Source organism: Xenopus tropicalis, chromosome 1 (assembly GCF_000004195.4).
Source record: "Xenopus tropicalis strain Nigerian chromosome 1, UCB_Xtro_10.0, whole genome shotgun sequence".
NCBI lineage: Eukaryota > Metazoa > Chordata > Amphibia > Anura > Pipidae > Xenopus > Xenopus tropicalis.
The window spans coordinates 123544500-123561475 of NC_030677.2; the positions used below are offsets into that span (position 1 = coordinate 123544500).

General features: G+C 35.3%; 1 long non-coding RNA gene across 1 annotated transcript in view; it reads right to left on the minus strand.

The window, feature by feature from the left end:
* LOC116406524 overlaps positions 1 to 16241 on the minus strand; it is a 228313-nt gene extending 212072 nt beyond the window's left edge. Inside the window, exon 1 of the long non-coding RNA XR_004219472.1 lies at positions 15317 to 16241. This is a non-coding gene — a long non-coding RNA (uncharacterized LOC116406524). The remainder of the gene's footprint in view (positions 1 to 15316) is intronic.
* Positions 16242 to 16976: the final 735 nt, after the last annotated feature.

Consider the following 16976-nt stretch of genomic DNA (forward strand, 5'->3'; position numbering starts at 1 on the left):
TTTTTGCAAGAGGTTTAGACATTCAAATAATACTGATCTTTAATACAAATAAAAGTGTTTAATGCCATGCTTTTAATCTTATTTCAGTGTTCAGTGTGACTGTCGGATGTAAGAAGCTTGTTAATTAGGTTTCTTCACCAATGATTATGTCACCAGCAATTGCATTAAGACTGAGTGCCCTACTTTTAGGCTCTTTTGCAATCCTTCTATTTTAGGAATAATGCCTAGTTAGCTCAATGTAAAGTAGCTATTTCTGAGCCTTTATTTGTTTGTATTTTGGGGGGTTCTTTTGACTGACCAATATTTTTTAATGCTATATGAGTTCTCTTAATAGATATCCTTCTTACAAAAAGTCTATTTTTATTTCTTTAATACTGGAAACTGGCATCATCTTCATCTAATAGCATACCATCCTTCTACCACTTACTTTTCAGTCTTTGTAATAATCCCTACAGCCTTCTTAAGAGATTGCCAGCATGGTATTAGAATAAAAGTAGAATTGTATAAGCTATGCTGCTAAATTTGTATTTAAAGTTTACTGTATGTCTATGATGATTGTCATTCATCCAGGTGATTATATACAGTATCTAGTAGAATAAAGTCTAAACAACTGGACTTGAAAACATTTCACCACTCATCCAAGTTCATTTGCTTTAGACCTATTTCTACTAAATATTGTATTATTTACTGTGTTTTTAAAGAGGCTGGTAGACATCATAGCATTGCACTGGGGACAACCAGAGACTTCTAATAAGTAGATAAGTAAATTGTAATAAATTGATAAGTAAATTGTAAAAAAATACAGTGGATGGGAAGTAGTAGGTTAGATTTTGTTTTAAATAACTGAAAAAATAAAATAATGTGTGGTATCAAAACAATTTATAAATAGGGTAAATGCATCAGTATCATATGAGTGGCAATAAATGATATGGCCCACACAGAGGAGTTAAAGAAGAACTAAACCCTAAAGATGAGTATGGCTAAAAATGAATACTAAGCTGACTGCAATGGCTTAAAGTTTCAGCATCTCTATAGTAGCAATGATATAGGTTGTCAGGACCCATAGGGTTATCAGTCCCTATGGCCTTATCCCCTACCACATCCTAGTTTGCTGTTATTATGCAGAATTACAGTACCACTTTTGCTATTTACATATGTGCATTTATTGGCTCTTAGATAGGATGACCAAGTGGTCATCCAATAAATGCACATATGTAAATAGCAAAAGTGGTAACTGCATACTGTAATATAGTATCAGGCAGAAGGTGGGCACTTCCTCTTTCCATCAGAAGGTTGTGTCCCAGGGAGCCTGGACCAACAAGGCCCAGAATCATTGAGCCCTAGAGGAAAGCCATAGCTCTAGTGATAAAAGTCAGGGAGCAGGGACCCCGTGAAACGGGGAAATAAGAGTGATACATTTGTTCAGGATTATTTAGAAAGAGCAGTTTTGTGCTCCAACTAGGAGAAATTAGTGGGATTACTACCCCCAAGGCTCTGCTGTCTTAGTGAAGGGACCGCAGTAGTGACAGGGAATTCCGGTATAGCTCCAGTCCTTGATTTAAGTCGGCTGTAGGGATCCAGGCCATTTAAGATGAAAACTAGTGATGAGCAAATCTGTCCCAGATTTCGCCAAAAAATTTGCACAACTGCAGAAAAAATCGCGAAACTACAACAATTTGCGCAGTTTTTTTGAAGCATGCTACTTTTTTGCCCTGACGGCAATGTATTTCACATGCCCACAACTTTTTTTACTCACTTGACAAAGACTTGACTTTTTCCTCACTTGACAAAATTTTTTTATAGCTAATTTTTGTGGCCGTTTTGCGAAAAAAAATCCACCAATGGCGACATGCAGAATTTCAATGCAAATCCATGCCTGGCAAAAAATTTTGCTTATCACTAGTAAAAACCCTTGGTAGTTCAGTTTACTTTTCCAAAATAGTCTCCACAGTGGTGCTACATAACTCTGCCTTTATTTTGACTTCTGTACTACCTCATTGCTGTGAGTATTTATCTTGCATATTTGCTTGTCTTGGACAATAAATCTCGTTCTAGTTACTTGCAAAGAACCTCTGGCATCCTATCCGTATTACTACTACCTTTGGCAGTGTAGAGTTGTAGTGGCAAGTAACTAGAACTACTACCTTTGGCAGTGTAGAGTTGTAGTAAAACAACATCTCTCTAGTGCACCTTTGCGAAGGCCCATCCTGCATGTTAGAATCACTTGATCGAATTATAAAGCGGAAAATGAGTCTGGCCTGTCATGGTCCCAAAGCTCACTGAGCCCAAAGCATAATTACAAGATTTCTAGCCTACTTCTATAGTTAAGCTTTAGTTCTACTTTAAGAGGTGACTCAAATTCACTTTCCCATCTGCTGATCCAGCAATGACCAAAATAGTGCATCATAAGGTAACATTATTTAAACATCAAATTGATAAATCGATCACTATCCATAATACAAATATATCAGTCAGGATCATGTACCCAACATGAACCTAACAAGAATCAATTGTGTGAGTGTATGCCAACTTTAACCCTTATTTAGATGAACTGGCCCAGTAGCCATTGTTCCAGCCAAAAGCTGTTACTCACTACTTAACAGTCCAAAATGTTCTTGTGACTGCAGTTAAAGATAATCAAGGTAACTGAATAATTTTAACAATGAAATAGTAGTAATAACTTTGCTCCTCAATTATATCCACTTTTCTTCATCTCTTCCTCTCTGCTTCAATACAGTTCTATAATCTCTCTATAAAAAATACAATTTCCCAGTCTTTTAGACAGAAAAGCCACAATAGCTTTCTTTATCTGGGGACTGTTTTTATAAATTAGTTTGGAAATAATGTACCTTGTTTTTTGTTTTTTTTTATTGTGTATCTCATTCGTTCCATGGCATTTTGCAAGGGAAAACACGTTTTCAATTTATATTGACATTTGTCACCTATGCTCTACAAAACCAGATGACTTTTGACATACCCCTGTTACCTATAATGAGAAGTTCCTTCCTTGTAACATGGAGTAAAATATGCTTTTGAAATCAAAAGCATCTAAAATGGATTCAGTGCTCTGTGATTACAAAAGAAAGGGTCCTAGTAGACACTTTTCTTTTTTATCATTATAATCAGATCTCTATTTAAATGCTAATGGACTCGCTCATTTCTGTGGATGTGTGTGCCGCAGCTTTCATAAGATGAGCTGTTTTTTTTCCTCTTTTTTTTATTAGGACAATATTGTTTGATGCAATGCAGCCTTTTATCAAACATTCAGTAAGAAGAGGATCTCAATACAGGATAGAATAGAGAAACAACAAGGCTAAACTAACAAAATGACTAATAACAAGTCTAAGATTGAATATAAAATAATAAAATGCGCTCAGCATTTTCCAAGTTTACCATTTACAGGCAGTTGTATTAGGAAATGGGTCACTGAAATGTGACTACGGCCTGGCATTTACAGTTTTGCATTCACTTACTATTTCTTTTGTAAATATTAGTTCACTAAATCATCGGAAACCAATAAGATCAGCAGGAACTATATGTTATTATTTTCTTATTAAATAATCTGGACACCAATTATAAGCATACAATTGGATAAAAGGGATTAATACGATTTCATGAGAAAATTGCTCACTGCAACCAGCAGAGTACAATCTAAATAGATACAGCACAAAAGAAAACGTCAGCAGTTTCTGGATTCCAGGCAGTTATTTATAGCTACTTCACAAGTAAAGTGGAAACATACAATAATACAGGCACACTTTAGTTCATACAGTGTAGCCTTACCCTAAGCAGATAAATGGCTAATTTGTTCAGATTAATTCCTCTATTTCACTTGGCTAAAGGATATCATGATGTACTCTATTTTGTAACTGAGCTATTACAGATAGACCATGTAATGTCATTGTGACAACTGGCAAGTTCTTGCATGAAATTGACCCATGAAGAGCAGGTAATATCACTGACAAATCAGCCATTATAAAAAGCATCAGCTAGAATTTCTTATACTACTGTAAATTCTTACATGTTTGCCCCCTCTATGGACATGCAGGCTGAAAACCATATGAGCAGGGGTTTGTGTTTCAAGCCATAAGCAGACTTGAATATGTATTTTTGAATACTTTTGAGGGTTCTTGTTTTTTTTAATATTATAAACAAAATAATAGCAAGTGACGACATTTTATTATACAAAGTAATATCCTTCACCTGTGCTAAATATCCAAAGCAAGCACAACAATAGGGAGCAGTACTGCATTCAATAACTACAATACCTAAGTATAAAACATTCTAAATTGCTAAATATTTGTTTAAGATTAGCCATTAGGATCGTTGATATGTGCTATATTCTTGGTGGCACTAATGCCTTTTACATTCAAATTTACTATAGGAGCCTTCGATAAACATATTACTGTCACCACAGAATATTATTTTTTATTTCATTCCATTCACCTTTACCCCATGATAATCAAATATTCAAATATAAAATAATCATTATGTTAAATCCCCTAATTCACCCTACTTTCCCACAAATCTTTCTTCATGACTCTTTTTTCTCATATTTTATGCTATGAGATCAAAAAACATACTTTGGCCTAATGTTTTAATCACAAAAAATGTTAACTAATCCATGTCTGGTCCTTGTGAGAAAGATCATTTGATTTCCACTGCATAGATAATCCCCCTAATTCCTGCCAACAAAACAGTCTCAACAGAGTGTGAAGGGCTGGGGCTGGATACTGGATTATCTGTGCTCTGGTAATCTAATTAACTAGCAAGGATCAAACATAGAGTAGCATCAGTTTTACTGTTCATAGTTTCAGTTCACTGCTCAAGAAATAACAAAAAAAAACCACTGTATGTTCAGCACAAGCCCTATTTCCTGAACCCATATTTACAAGGAGGCATACTGCCCCTTTAAAGCTAAGTAAGCACCAAACCTTATCTCTTATTTGCTATGCATATAAGGCCTAGAGCCCTGCTGTATATGACACCGCTGGATCTTTAACATAGCTAGTAATATTTCATTTTGAATGTGTACTATTTGTTTTCCTATAAAACCTGGGTTAAATGTAAAGATTTGAAGATGACAATTTTGACAACATTTTTAGGGTAATTAAGATGACCCAATCTCACTGCCTGTTACTTAGAATAGATAAAATGTGGGGGATTTTATATGCACTGAAATCAAAAGACTGCTGTCTTATATGCTTTATAATGTCACTGACTACACTTCTGCAACCCTGCTATTTCAAAGGAAGGGTTTTAGAGTAAGAGACTGATATTTATAACTGAAGTTTACTTGTTTTTCATGATTTATAGCCCTCTGCCACTTAAAGATGCACCCTGTAACACTGAGTATAATTACCACTAAGTACATGGTGGCGTATAGGTTAAGATATCTGAAAAATTATTTTTCTTAGAAATGCAGCCACTAAGTATGTGATAACTGTTAAGCTATAAATTTACAGGTACAAATCCTTTTACATGTTAACATATGAGCATTCATGTGTAGCTTTTACAGTTTCAACCTAATTTATGTCTGTTAGTCACCTACATTGCCATTAAAGATTTTACATTTTTATAAGTTTTGCTATTTTAAAAACAGTGGTTCCTGCTAAAATTCTTTGATTCCTAAATTCCCTGGAGACATAAAGCTGGCTAAAATAACTGATTACCATTAAAATACAAGTGAAATTGCTATAGTTGGGTTGAATCACCTAATAATCTGAATCAGTTTAGCTAGAAATGACAGGCTGAATTGACACTTGGCTTCATTAGATGGTACTTTGACTCACATAAATATATGTTATGTTGGCAATGTCATTCATCTATTGTGTGATGGCTGAAAATGACACTGTTGGTAACAGAAGAAGACTTTTTCAAATATTACACTAATGCGTAAGTGGTGTAGCATTGTTTTGAAGGAAAATGGCTCAGTATCATAGAAAGAAACTTGACATATGATAAGCAAGCAAAATGTTTAAACTATTGTACTTCTAGTTATATCTAAGTGCACTTGCTGCACTTTAAGACTTTTAAAGCCTTTACTAATAATGACAGGGCAACATCCAAAGTGCATTTTTTTTATAAGTACAACGTGCAGCTTGCACCACATATGACAGGGACTTGATTGCTCTATGGATGGCTTCTAAATGTTGCAGTTCAAAATGGATGGGTTCTAAAGGTTTCCTAGGGATCCAGCATAGCACCCATGGGATTTGTACCATACATTAGGCCAAAAGAGTCAGTCTGGTTTAAAAAATATTTGCTAATAAGGCCAGCCAAAGCATGCAGTTGTTTAAATGAACAGACATTATAGCACTCATTTACTATAATAAGGCTTAAAGGAAAATATTGGTGCCATAGGTCATACTTTTCATTCACAATGCAGTATTCTGACCCAGTATTGAAGCATATTGTGCTGTCCAAAAAATGTGACCCGTACATTTTCACCTACTGTAATTCCTTAAGATAGGTGCAAAAATACAAAATTGTGGCCACTCAATAAATTATGTTTAAGAGTGGCTTGGATAATTTCTTGAGCAAACATAATATCTAAAGGCTATTGTGATCTTAAAGGGGTTCAGCTTTAAATTAACTTTTACTAATACACAGACATTGATATTGTGAGTGCAATTGTTTTTCATTTTTTTTTTTTTTTTGGTTTATTCTGTCGTTTTTCTGTTAGTATAGATATTGATAGATAGACAAATAGATAGATAGATAGATAGATAGAATAGATAGAATAGATAGAATAGATAGATAGATAGATAGATAGATAGATAGAATAGATAGATAGATAGATAGATAGATAGATAGATGGATAGATAGATGATAGATAGATAGAAAGATAGATAGATAGATAGATAGATAGATAGATAGATAGATAGATAGATAGATAGATAGATAGATGTGTATATACGTGTACTGGGTTCTTTTGAAGGCATTGAACCTGATGAACTCTGGACTTTTTTTCAACCTAAATGAACTATGTAACTATGTTGTCACTGGGTGAGCATGCCAGAATATGACACATTAATAACACACTTTGTATGAAATTAAGAAGACAGATGTAGAAATGTGTAGATGCTTAATAGACAAAAGAAGTCCTATAAATACTATCTACTCAATGGATGCAGTAAGTTCACATGTGCCTGTGCACCCAGGAAGTAGAGAGCCACATGCATTATAGCATCATAGGCACAAGCACATTAATTAATTGTTTTGTTTTCTGGGAGAAATTGTGTGGCCATTTAGGAACCCAGTGTTGCATCTAGTATTTGTAAATTATCTCTTTTTTTGTAGATTTTAACAGGAGATTTTTTTTTATTAATTTAATAAAATTAAACAACAAATTTTTTTTTTTAATGAAACAGCATTATCATCCTCAATTAGTTATATAGTGACAATAGGTTATGCAATTATATGTGGTACAATTTAGATGAAAATCCAAAAGCTTAAATGCATTACCAAGATGCCAAGATTGTACTACCGACTTAAAGAAAGAAGAATATTATAAGAAAGTCTTCATAGAACTTATGAGACTGATTATTTTACTCCATAGGGTCACAGCTAGAAACTAAAATGAAGAAATTAATAATTTGCAAATACAATTACTAAATAATTGAAGGAAAAAAAAGAACAAAAGGCAAAAATATACAAGATTATCATAAATACGTGTTATTCTTCTGTAGTGCAATAGCAGTTACATTATATAAAAAGAGAATTATATAGTTAGAACACAAAGTCAAGCTGGGATGTATAATGAAGGCGACTATGCTCACAAGAATGTAAATAATGAACTGCTTATCTAAACTCGACTGGAAATATTTTCTGCACTGAAACATATATGGATTGTCTGCAATAATAGTAAAGTATGTAAAATGTAGGGATTAATGTAATATAAAAACAAAAATAGAAATAATTTAAAACACGAATTACTAATCTTTGCATTTTGACAAAAAAAAGATATTATTTTTGCATCTAAATATTACTTACCAAACTTCTCTGTCCATTTCAACTATCTTGTCTTAATTAAGATGTCTGAAATGGACACACACATACACATGTACAGTATTTAGATTGCGAGAGATACAAGCAGTAAGAACACTGTTTGGTGTATTTTCCACCATTGTTAAAGGTGGGATACATGTAGTAACAGGTAAGTTGCCTGGTTCTACAGAAGCTAATGTTGTTTTTCATGCAAGCGGCATAGGAAAAGCCAGATAGGTGAGTCCTGGAGTAAATGGAGGGTGAGTAGCTTAGGCCCTCCATTCCATACTCCAGTTAAGTATTGGCCAGCTGTAAGTAGCTGCCTGATTAGGCTGCAGGTGACAAGCAAATAAAAGAGCTATGGGATTACACTGCAAGGAGCAGAGGGAGTGGTGACCACGTGAGGAGTCACCCAAAGAAGTGCCAAGAGTCACTGAAAAAGGTCTCTCAGAGCGGGGCACAGGGCAGGAAGGTTGCCTGACTGTCTGAGGAACTCCCAGAGGGGCTGGGGGTGCTGCCTGCCTGCCACTGCAAGGAGCAGAGGGAGCTGTGACCAAGTGTATGAGAGCTGAGGAGATGCAGCAAGGCTTAGTGAAAAGCTAAAGTGTGCCAGAGGCTGCTGAGTTGGTATCCCAAGAGGGGAAAGACAGCAGGGCTAAGTGAGTAGCCCAAGTGTTCATGAGTGTGAGAGTTACTGTGGAAGTATGAAAGCCATTGGGGATGTCGAGAAGCCCCGGGAAAACTCCAGAGAGTTACTCTGGAAGGTGAGGGACAAATCATAACCATGTTTGATGAACTGTTGAATGAATATGTTATGTTGGGAGGAGTGTGCTGCAAATAAACTTATGTTTTTGAGAGAAAAAAGTGATGTCACAAATGGTGCCCCTGTCTCTTATACTCTTATACTCCTGATCCTCTGCATACCTGCCTACCATAGCTAATTCCCCCCAAAATTACATGTTTATTTGGGAGATAATGATGCTTATCCTAGAGACCACAGTTATTTTATAAGAAAATGGTCCTATCATATCTGCGGAGGCAAATTCGCCAACAAGTGTCTATGGCAATCAGAATCTTTTTAAGCATTGGTTTATTTGCTTGTGAGAAATAGTTTGCACATTTGAAATTTAAAAAATTTGAAAATTAGAGCTTTAAAGATTCATTTTCATTATGAAGAGGTTACAAAAATATGATTTTTTTTTTAAGATAGAAGATCAATTATAAATATTGTAAAAGTTACAGGGACTGCCATGGGCACTAGGTTTATACAGAAAGCTATGAATTATGGGAATCCCATCTGCCATAGGCTCCATTTTAATCAAATAATTCACATTTTAAAAAATGATTTTCTTTCTTTCTGTAATTATAAAACAGTACCTTGGACTAGATCCCAGCTATAATTAATCTTTATTGGAGATAAAACAATTCTATTAGGTTTATTTCATTTTGAAAAAGACCCCTTATCCCAAAAACTGTAGGTCCCAAGCATTCAGATAACATGTCCCATACCTGTACTAATACTAATGGATATTAGTATCTTAGTTTTCAAAAGGCAAACTCCCAAATTTAATTATAGACACTACATTTAGCCAGGTTTTAGATAAATGTAGGTAAACAGTAAATGCTAACTGTTAATTGGTTGCTATGGGTTACTACACCTTGGCAAAATTTGTGTAATTTATTAGATAGCACCATTTATATGTAAAGTTACCATTGTGAAGTTGTATACTGTTATTGAGAACATTATTTTAATAAAAACATGAATATACTGATAAAAAAAAGATATTAAATGTCTACATTTAGATTGATTTGTAATGTTTAAATCATTTTCTAAAGGCCCTTTAGTAAACAGAAAAAAAATGTTCCACAAACTCACAAAGCACAAACCTATTGATTTAAAAATGCTTAAATGTTTCGATAAAAAATATTGTTGAGGAAGCAAAAAATAAATTGCAGATATTACCAAGGGAAATTCTGCTAAGACAAAGGAGTAAAGAAGATGAAGTGCAGTATTAAATACAAGAAAGTGTGTAGTTAGCAGTTAGTTGAAAATCACTATAGAAACTCTCAAAAGGATGTAATCAAAACTCAACAAAGCATATCTAATTGTCTCAATTTTTACCTGCACCAAATTATGGTAAAGCTGTTCCTGAAGCAGCTAAAGATATCCTGAGACATTGATAGTGGACATAACATATAATGGGTGTTTTACGATCACAAGTGCAGTTGTGTTTGCACCACAGTCAGATGTGTTTAAAACCCTGTTTATAAAAGCCGCTGATCTCTTCCTGCCTGAACACTGGGCACACACGTCACTCTCATGCTGATGCCAACCAGTCTTGGAAAACTTTCTGCACAATCATGTCCAATTTATATTGAAATTCAAGTGCAGTTGCAATAATTTTTGGCACATTGGCTGCAATTGCGTTAGGCGCAACTCTGGCTAGCACAGCAACGCCGGAAGTCTGGGAAAAATGCTGCATTATAGAAAAAAAACATGCCAATTGTGCACTTAAATTGTACTTGCAGACTTAAATATGTTAAAATACTCATGTGAATGACTGTTTGCGTCAAGGCTGTAACCTACAGTATTTGATTTTATTGTTCTAATTACCACCAAAGCTATAAACTCACTGATTTCTATAGGTTACTGTATTCATTCAAATTTAACCTAAAACAAAATGGTTAATAAGAAATAAAAATGTACTATTAATACAGTTCTTATTTATATAGCTGCACTCACCACATTACCATGAAAATAGATATATTTTGGCTTCCTAACAAATAAGACCATTCTGAATGCAGACCTGTCAACCCTATAAGATTTCTGTTGAGATCACTTGTATTTATACACATGGTTTAAGTGAAAAAAGGGCATGGTTGATGCATAATGGAGCATGGTCAGGGTGTGCCATGGGCATGGGCAAAAAAACATCCACATTATTTCACAGGATGTTAAAAGGGTTATTCACCTTTGAGTTAACTTCTAGTATGATGTAGAATAATATTCTGAGACAATTTGCAATTGGTCTTTACTTTTTATTATTTGTAGTTGTTTAGTTATTTCATTTTCAGTTCAGAAGCTCTCCAGTTTGAAGTTTCAGCAGTTATTTGGTTGCTAGGGTCCAAGTTACCTTAGCAACCAGGGATGGGCAATAATACAATAACAAAATCTCTTAAATATATATATTTATAAAGCAATGTATATAGAAGTTATTTCATCATTTAGTCCTTCACTCTGTGAACTCTTGATTTTTGCTTTGTTGCCATTGTCATTGTGCACTGACTTAGTTGCAAATTATGTATCATAGTCAGGCTGTCTTTGGTAACAAAAGCCTAAATCAAATCATGTTTGGGTTTGAAGTGCTAAGCCATAGTGGGGCTAAACTATTATAAATATTACCTACTACCCAGGTTTAATTGTAGGAGGAGCAAACACCAGAGCTGAATGGGAACTGATTTTTGCTATTTTTACTAGACAGTAGCAAAATTAAGACCCTTCATTTCTTTACCCCCTACATTTTAGACAATCAAACTTTGGTAGTATAAGGGTCTCTCACAACATATTAACAGGAATAGTCTTTTAAAAGAGTTAAACAGAAGGCAAATTCACCTTACCATATGCACATCTATACTGTATGCAAGCATTATACATAATAAACATGGTTGCAATGAAAAATATTTATGGTTTCATAGAAAGATTACTGACACTGGTGAGAAAAAAAACCAGACATTTAAGGCATTCGAGTCAGCTGAAAGTTTTATTACGGTAGGTACATATTCAGTAGCCAATGAATAGGTGAACAAAAATCTAGACTTTGAGGCAGCAGCTGGCAAAGTATTTATATTTTGCTAAAGCATTTGATACAGTGACATTCCAAAGTTTACCTACATTTTAAAGTAATATTGGCCTAGGACACATTTGTACTTAGAGAATTGAAAAACAGATTACAAAAAGTGGTGGTAAATGGAATATTATATTATATATATATTATATCAGAAAAGGTGTTGTTAGTGGGGTACCGCAGGGGTCTGTCCTTGGCCTTTTGATAAAATAAAGGTTATCCACTCAGGCAAAAATAATATGAGTGGTAGTTGTTGGGGCTCATGTACTGAAAGTGATTTATGGTTTTCTGCTAAAGCTAATTTAGTGCTTAGGTACTAATTGTATATCTGCATTTACTATATTAAGCATGGCATGTCGGGGAGATTAATCACCCACAAAAGTGAAGATTTATCGCAGGCAGCTAATCTCCCCGTGTGCCACTGCCTTAATGTAAGGGCAACAGCTCAACAACAGCTGTAGTTAGAACAGGTTAGCCAGCAATGAGATAATCTGCAGATACTTTTATTCTAAGTAGTAAATATGCAGTGCTCTCACATTAGCCTTAATATTATGTGAAGCACTAAAAATATACTAAAACATATTAAAACATAAAAAATAACAACTGTTTTGTATAAAGTATAAAAATTATTTAACCTCTACTTACACTGTCCAAAGTTACAAATGGCCAGTAACCTATAGTAGGCAATAAATAATTTGCTTGGTTCAAACACTGCTGGAAGAACAAAAAATGACAGGTTGCCATTGGTTACTGCACTAGCGTAGATATGCTTAGTGTACATAAGTATTGCTGTCTTTAACCAGCACACTGTGGTATTTGGCATAAGAAGTTTTCTCATAATGCTGGGTAATGGTTTTACAGATAAGTCATTAACATAACTGAATGATAAGTTTGTTATAGTTTTCAGATGTGCTAAAGTATTTATCTGCCGATTTTCACAATTTTAAATATTAAAGAACATCATAACACAACTCTAAATCATTTATTTAAATAAATAGGTTATTAGAAAAAGGTATTTTTTATATTGTATGATTTAAATATTCTTATAAATAAGAAACTTGGTCATTGGAAAAGCTTGCTCAGATTTAGAATCTGTATATGTGTTATTTGTTCAAAAGTTTTTCTCAATCTCCCCCAAGTGGCAGAAGATGGTTTAGCAGTTTCTTTAAACCTGAATGAAAAAAGCTACTGAAAGCTGGCTCTCTTTCCCTGGAGATGCTCCAGATGCTGAGCAAGATGATAGGGAAACAGGCTTCTCTATAAAAATATAAATAATATATTTACTACTCACCCTACATCTAGTTACACTATAGTGTAAGTAGATACTTACACTACTGTCTATTAACTATGAATAGATGTTGGAGGAAAGACATCGATATTCAGCACATACGCTGAAAACAAATATATATGATTGTGCGTGGGATGGGGATAAGGGTAACTGATGTTAAGGGCATAATACATTAACATATACATATCCTCATGAACTCCATTACCATGGAAGATAACACATTTGCCTACCTATTGCCCCCCAAAAAAGTTACAGTAATCAATGCATTAAAAGATGCTCCCATATAGTTGAAATGCAATTTCACAGCACTGAAAACTATCCAGATGGTTTGGGATTAATAAGTAGAAAAATTAGAATGCATCCAAGCTTTTCATTGCTCTAAGGATCCTATTAGCAGTGACTTGACTTTTTTGTAATATGTTAAAACTAATGGGTTTGACTTTATTTCTTTTTAGGTGTTTACAACCCATAGGAAGAATTCATGAACACACAAACAATAAAAATATGCAGAGTTCTCTGCAAAAAAAAACAAAACAAAAAACAATGAAATTCCCTGTTAAAGGTATATAGGGATAGTTTTACACCAGAACTGCATTTTTTTAACCTCTTGCCCTTTCCTACATGTTCCTTTCTGCTTTGTGTCATCTGGTTATGTGTGGATACCTGATGTATACCTGATTTATGGTTTACTTTATGAGAGAGTACTGCCCTGTGCAGCTTGCCTAGTATTATCCATAGTACTATTATCCATAACATAAACCAGTTCCAATTGTAAAACAGGCAGATTAGGGAGATTAGATAATTATAGAAAAAGAAAGACAAAGACAGAGTCAAACAGAAGAATAAGAGATGAATAAGGTTTCATAGCCTGGAAGCCTCAAGGCATTACACTTGAATCACACTGTCATCTAAGGTCCACTTGCTGGCACTGACACCGATTTGAAAAACAAATATGCCAATAAATACAATTTATAATATGAACTAAACCAGTACAGAGTAATCCAAGATAAGTCACATGGTATATGCACACAATATGCTTGCTGTTATATAACTGGAGAGACCCTATAAATGACTAGATCATGGGAAGGACTGGTGTTGTATCTCTTGCAAAACAAATGCCCAAACATTATCATTTCCAGGTGTTGGTAGATATGCAAACGTACAAAACTCCAGTTTAGGACATCCCCCACCGCCACCCTACCCCACCATCAGCTGTACGTCTCTAAGCCAAAATGATGTCACATACCGGACTACCAAAAGCAAAAAACAAAATAACTACCAACACACTGTAAAAGGACACATTTGGGTCAATAAAAGGTCTCTGTGCAAGAATAATACTAGGTATATCTTACTTCATATTATAAATATATCTGTTACCCCTGACCCATACTATGAGGTCTGAAACTCAGTTGCCGTTGATATGTGTTTTTAATTTAGCTGAGGAATAGATTTTCGTACTGTTTTAACAATGGCTATCAGTTCAACAGTGCCCAAGGGAAGAAGGGTGGACAGCGACAAGAATGTATGTTTTGTAAAAGGTGAAATTATATATATATACATATATATATATATATATATATATATGCTATTCTAACCAATACGCAAAGCTGCCAAAGGAAATCTCTGTAAGACTTGCTCATATCAGTCATACCCTGGATCCTCTGCTCTGTTCTCTTAATAAGATAAAGTATTACATTTCTGAAATGCTAGGAAATTGAAGCAAAACGCCCCCACCCCACCTACAAACAACTTTCCATATGCTATTGGATATATTAAGCTGTGTAACATAATTCCCTTCATTTTTCTGCCTTTCCCCTAGAAGCACAAGTCACTCATTATATGTAGATTTCTCTGTACTATGATTTATTTTCCTCACCTTGGAGCAACAAACCCAGATCTGTCTTTTACCCATGGTGAAAACCTGAGATTATATTTGGGAAAGGAGGGGGGGTGTCACTGACTGGTTGTTGTATGTGTTCCAAGATTAAAAGTAACTCTGATGCTTTTAAATTGACTTGTGTTCAAATGTAAGCTGTTCTGTATAATAAATTACCCAAATCAAATGCCCCTCCCGTGCCTGTATCTTAAATAGCAGTATGGTTGCATGCAGAAATAGCATTCACTTAGATCTTCCTCTCTTCTTATTAACATCAAGCATTGAAGATTTAAAGAACAGAAAGCTATGGTTGCCTACCTTGTGTTTGTGTCAGTAATCCCTGTGTGTTGAACACAAGCAGAGAGCAAGTCTGAAGTCCAGCATCCAAGAAACAGGGTCCGTTTATGTGAGACAGCAATATCCAAGCACCCTGCTAATATATCGCTTTGGATCAAAGTGTTCGAGGAAGGTCGTTCTTAAACAATCTGCCCAGGTGTTTTTCCTTTGATTCCCCAGATGTCTTCCCTTTTCTCTATAGATTTGATATTTATATTTAAGCTCCTTTACTCCACTTAGAGTAATCCCATTTTATAAACACAGGGGCAGACAGACACCGACATACAGAAATCTTATAAAGGAAAAGCCATCCAGAATCTAACCCAGCAGCTCCTCTTTTTTTTTTTTTTTCTTTGAATGTGCAATCCCTCCTCCTCTGTGTCAGTAATAATCCAAGGCAGTGATGTTCAAGTGCTTTAGAAATTGCTGGGAGAAACGAGAGAACTTGAAACAGAACATTTGCCTTAGTAAATCCCACTTCAGTTCGTGGTGAATCACAAGCTGGAATACAAACTTTAGGGAGCAAGCTAATAAGGCAGAAGAAAAAATAAAAGACGCTGTGGTTATCAAGCACAGGCAGATAGATCCATTCTTTACAGATACATCCGTTAAAACAAGAGAAGGTAGGGAGTATAATACAGATTCCCAATTGAGAAGTTGAAATGAGAGATGAAACGTTATCAGTATCCCGTTGGCTATAGCCCACGCTATGTCCTCTGTCCCTTAGTACAAACTGAGAGGCAATGATCCCTCTGGGCGCTGAGATCCCTCGGCTCCTGCCGTAAGCTGACTGTATTGGTGAGGAGCTGTCCAGCAGGCAGCGTGCTGAAGTCTGAGGAAACTAACGGCTTCCCACAGTTCCTACCAACTCTGCTTTCACATAACTGGAGGTAACACTCATGCTGCAGCCTGCCCTTCCCAGCGAAGCCTGGATAGAGTGAGACGCCACACCCCCATCACCTGACCTGTATTGCAGCATGAGCTGCTTCAGCTTCGTAAGAGCACATTAACTCCTTGCCAAGGCTCTCCTCCCATTATCAGCTCATTACACTGATAGAAGTGTGTTGCTGCAATCATTAACAGGGTTTTATATGGAAAATCATAACTAGTTAGGGTAGGTTATTAGTTCAGAAACCCTCTTTTCTTCATTTTGCTCTGCCAGCAGACAAGTGCAATTGCGGTGCCGCAAAGATGGGTGCAAATGGTATACAGCAAATTGCATCTTGTGTCGTGAGGTATACAGCTTGCACGCAAAACGCCACTGTAAATGGTTTCTGTGGCACACAGTGGTGTTTAGTGTTTGCCATGATGCAATAAATGCCCGCAGCTTCCACAATTGCGCTGTGCAAATTGCTTCCATCATAACGTACATTCTTCACATTTGCTTTAAGCAGTGCAGTTTCTCTGCCTCTCTTCGCTATATTTCCCATCATCCTCTGTTATATTACATCCTTTTCTGTCCTATTACCTTAAAAAATAACTACATTTCCAATCATACTCTGTTATCTCACATTCTATTTGGGCATATGAATTCAAAGATTACTACATTTACCATTATTCTCAGTTATGTGACATCCTTTTCTGTCCTATTACAGTAATTTAAAAAATAACAACATTTTCCATTATCCTCTCTCATCTCAAA